The sequence below is a fragment of the Cricetulus griseus genome, chromosome 5 (genome assembly GCF_003668045.3).
Source record: "Cricetulus griseus strain 17A/GY chromosome 5, alternate assembly CriGri-PICRH-1.0, whole genome shotgun sequence".
Lineage (NCBI taxonomy): Eukaryota > Metazoa > Chordata > Mammalia > Rodentia > Cricetidae > Cricetulus > Cricetulus griseus.
Window position 1 is genome coordinate 179,206,628 of NC_048598.1, and position 5,059 is coordinate 179,211,686.

Consider the following 5,059-nt stretch of genomic DNA (forward strand, 5'->3'; position numbering starts at 1 on the left):
TATTAATTTTCCTATAGAAATTTTTAAACAGAAAGATCCAGTCAACTCCCCAAGTTCCTACATTGTAATTTGTAGAAACCTTGTGACAGATGCCTTTTCCTTACTATGTGAGACATCAGGTGAATTACCTGAGGAAACCCGTTTGTCTAAAGGGAACATCTGTGCTGACAGTGATGACATCTGTTTTCCAAACATGGGTTGTTCCCTCTTCCCGATATCACTGTGCATGGAAGGTGCTGGCTGTGTCCTCAGGTACTTCTCTCTTTTTCTGGATCTCACTTCCAGAGCTCAGCATCCTTTTATTTCAAGGCGTGTCATGGATGCTAAAGACTGCCAGAGGCTGTGATGTGTTTGCTATGTAGAAGCCGAGTGGAAAGCAGCTGTGGAATAGCAGAGCAGACTCTCAGGGATAAGAGCATGATTGGATCACTGTGTGTACACACGTGTAACCTGTAGGCAAACATTAATCTGCAAAAATATGCTGCGTATCAGGGTTCAGATGCTCTTCATTTGATGTAAACAGGATCATCGCTCAAATGCATTTCACTCCCACAAAAGGTTTCCAGATTTAAAAATTTCTAGTGTCTCGTAATCTTGATTTTATATCTCTGTGTGTAAATTTATTTGACTACCTATTCAAGGCTTACTAAAAGTGGGGATGTTAAAGCAAAGTTAACATACAGTGTTTGTTTGCATGATATCTCTTCTGTGCCCAGACACAACCTCAATGTGAGGATGCTCAGGACCAGCAGGGGGCGCTGTAGACCCAACTTTCTCCAGGAAAGAAACTATAGTAGACGAGAGAAACATCTGGAGAGTGAGGAGTCCTCTGAGACCCCAAGGTTTCCTGTCCTGACCTCAAGTACCTGCAGAGACCATATAATTCTCGTGACGTAGCTACTGTGACAAGACTCCTAATAACCCGCTGGGTTCATTAGGATGAAAGGTGCCTGGTCTCTAACAAGAGGTTCAGAGCTTAGGTCCACTGAGTCTTAAACCTCAAACTTCACAGCAGATTTCAATTTATTGTAATGTTTACCCTCAGTAAACAACTGGATATGTAGAAGATGAGTATTAGTGGATACTCATTCTCAAGTTGAGTCATTGGCTAAAGAGCCCTCATGAAATCCCACAAATAAGGTACTACTAGTTGCTCCCCCAAAAACTGATGATAACACCCTATCATTGAAGATACTACTTTATATTTCAGTGAACAAAAAGAAGTTGAGCTTGAGCCCAAGTAAAAACTTCACCTCTCCTGAGGAGCATTCACAGTGTTGGATGCATTTAGTATGTTATCAGGCAACAAATATGTTTATCCTTACAATTGACGGGGAGTTGGCAGAGAACAACAAATGAACACTGTGTGCAGAAGAGAGACTTGGGAGCACTGGATCCTAAAAGGGCGATCTTCCATAACCTTCACCTCAGGACCAAGGAACCAATGTAGGGGCAGCGGTGGAAAGATTGCAGGTGCCAGAGGTGATGGAGGACTCCCAAGAAATAGTTACCTCTGGACACAAAGGACTGATGGATATATCAACTCAGGGAGACTGTAGAGGCAAGCACACAGTGTGCCTATGTGCAAACTGATTGGGTCCCAGTGCTGAGAGGAGAACTGGACATGGGCTACCACATCTAACCAAGAAGCTACCTGAAGTTGGTACCTAATGGCATAATTAGTCTTTTTCAGATTATCTCCCTGGTCTATATGAGGACTCTTGAAGGTAGGCCCTATTTCCAGGAGTTGGATAAACAAAACTAACACAATGGCATATTTGTTCAGTGATTGTCTTATTCTTAAATACCTTTGTTTAGGATTTTTTGTCCTGTTATACTGTTTATTGTGTATTTTCATTCCAATTTTGTGTTCTCTCTCTCTCTCAATCAGATCAATCTCTCAATAAGTCAGTCTTCATCTCATCATCTCCTATCTTCTGTACTCTCTAATCTCATACTCCCTCTGTGTGTGTGTGTGTGTGTGTGTGTGTGTGTGTATGAGAGAGAGAGATTCACTCCATAGCTCACAGCTAATTGTGTAACATTTAAGAGAACCCTCTGAAGCAGGCAACAGATATTTGCTCTTCAAAGTTTGTGTGAGGAGATACCATACCTAGAGGATAGTAAAGATTTCAACTGACATAACTTTTCCATTCACTGCAACCTGATGGATTTTAATAAAGGTAGATTTTCCATATTCAGAGACAATTCTAAGAACACACTGGATATTCATGTAGGCAGTTTGTGCTGACTAAATGTGTTATTTACTACTGTGTGTGAAACACAGTGAGTGGTCATCTTTTGGATTCCAAACATAGACACAAACCTCCCTGCAGGAGCGCTCAGAACCAGCAGGGGGCGCAGATCACACATGGAGGGGAGGACAGTGCAATGACAGGTGCAGATAAATTTGGAGGCTGGTGCTGAGGTCTCAGCTGTCACTTCATAAGGATTTCCTTGAATATTTCCTGCACTTGTGGTCTCTAGCTGCCTTGAGATCTGAGGGTGGAGCTAGCTACTACTTAACCACAGAATCCTGGCAGTGGTGAAACATACCTTTAATCCCAGCGTTCTTTGCTCACACCTTTAATCCAGGAACTTGGGAGGTGGAGACAGGAAGAGATAAAGTGGCTTGTGGACAGGATCTCAGCCTTTTTGGATGCAGGAACAAAGCAGGTAGGAAGCAACTGGCAGCTCTTCCCCATTCTCTGACCTTCTAGGTTCTGACCCTGATCTCTTACTTCTGGCTTTTATTGATTAAGATTCATGAGAAGACATTTCAGGTGCTTCACTTCCAAACGCCACCTGAGTTAGCATATTTGCACGTTCCGTAGTGAAGACAGGTGTCTCTTTGGCTTCTTTTCCCCAGTGGGATTGGGCTTTCCCTGGATTCCCCTCCTCAGACTTCTGACAGGCCATTAGCAGCAGCTGTGTGTGCTCACCAGGCTTTTCAGAGCCTGCCATCTCCACTCAGAGTCAATAAGTATCACATTTCACCATCAGCAGCAGCAGATTTGGAGGACCGTGGGTGTATGTTTTTCTTATTGGTTGATAAATAAAGTACTATTGGCCTATAGAGAAGCAAGTTAGTCGGGACTAGGAGTTGAAAAGGATTCTGGGAAATGTAGTAAAGAGAAGTCGTGTGATCCAGGCAGGAAGTGACATAGCAGGCTGACAAAGAATATAAACAGAGACAAGCAGGAAATCGCTCTATTCTTCCTCCTCTCTTCTCTGTGGAGCCACCATGTGATCCCAGAAAGAAGACACATTCTGCCACCATCCTCGATAAGTCCTTATACATGTATAGATTAGTAGTTATGGTTGATAATTAAGCCTGAGCTAGCAAGTAATAAATCTTAGTCATTGGCCAGCAGCATTGTACCTAATAATTTCTGTGTGTTACTTTGGGTTCATATGTGGCAGCAGGGATTGTGCGACTTTGAGTAAAGATTTATTGTTACAGAGGGAATTAGTTAAAAAGATTTTTCCACTGCAAAAAAAAAAAATTAGAAACACCATTATGATGGAAGGAGTTATGTCACTGTATGTGTGGTTTTGAAATGGAACAATTAATGAGGGGATAATTAACTTAGATAGAATCCATGTAATGCCAGTTATTAACATTACTGAATTGATCATTCTTTTCCCTTAAAATGTTGGCTGATGTGAGTGCCAACTTGTTCAAAATGAGTGCCAAGATACAGGTCTTAGAGAGTTAATAAAGAAAGTAATTCCATTTTGACTAAGTTACAAGGTTTAAGAGATATTCATACAAAGACAGAGGAATTGAGAGATACACACTCAGTATTACATTATAAGATTGGAGAAGAACAGATCAATTTTTTCAAACAACCAACCTTAATTTATCCAGTCACCTTACAGGAACAGCTTCCAAATGGCAGATATCTCCCAGGCTGTGCAAGAGCTGACTGGATTAATGCAGGAATGATACATTTGAGGAGATTTAAGGAAGGGGTAGTCTCATATGGTATGCATTTACGTTTTGTGAGACAAATGTTAAATTCATAGTTAACTAGTGACAGAATTATCCCACAGTGACTGGAAAGACTTGGCTACAGCAGTATTGGAGCCTGGTCATCAACTGCAGTGGAGAACCTGGTGCGAAGATGAGGCTAGGACCATTGAACACCAAAGTAGGGATAGAGGTACTGAAACTTCCCAAGACCAAGATCTTGGAGAGGGCAATCATGCTAGTGTGTGTGTGTGTGTGTGTGTGTGTGTGTGTGTGTGTGTGTGTGTGTTGTGCACCTGTGTGTGCTTCTTGATTTTTCTTTTTATTCTATTTAAGATTGTTTACATTTCATTTTATTTACCAGTTTAATTTCTAAAGACAGAGGGGGCAGGGAAGAATGATTGACCTTGGAATGGTGGAGAGATGTGCGCACCTTGGGGGAGATGAGAGAAGAATTGTGATCACAATGTATTGTATGTAAATGTTATTTTCAATGAGAAAAATGTTACCAAGCTTGTATCCCTCATGTGTCTTATAGTTTAATTGAAATAAACAAATGCTAGTTTGCTTTCAAAATAGTCTTGCCACTACTTTGCCAATAAATGTCTCTGTCTTGACAGGGAAGAATTGTAGTAGGAATAGTACACAGCTGGGAAATATTTGATGAAGATAAAAATTCTGACACCATTCATCCATACACCCAGGAGTCTTGTATATTGAGATATAGGAATTTAGACTTCTTCAATTTGTAATATTAAGATATTTTTCAATGACAAATTTCTCCATGCATGAGTAAAACTTTATGTTCTATTCTGCTTCTTCTCTCTTTCATATTTAATCCTCCTTTTTCTTATGTATATATAGACATATGTATCTATATTTACATACCTATATATACATTATACACATTCCTAAATATATAAATACAGGCTTCTCAGTTCATATAATGTTCCTTGCAAATATGATTTATTGGATTCTTCTAATGGTGTGCTCTTCTCTCTGACGAGTGTTGCTCAGACACACAGTTCCTTAGCTGTCTGTGTCCCTGTGACTAGGCTTGAGGACAGGGGAGCTGCCCTCCTTTTG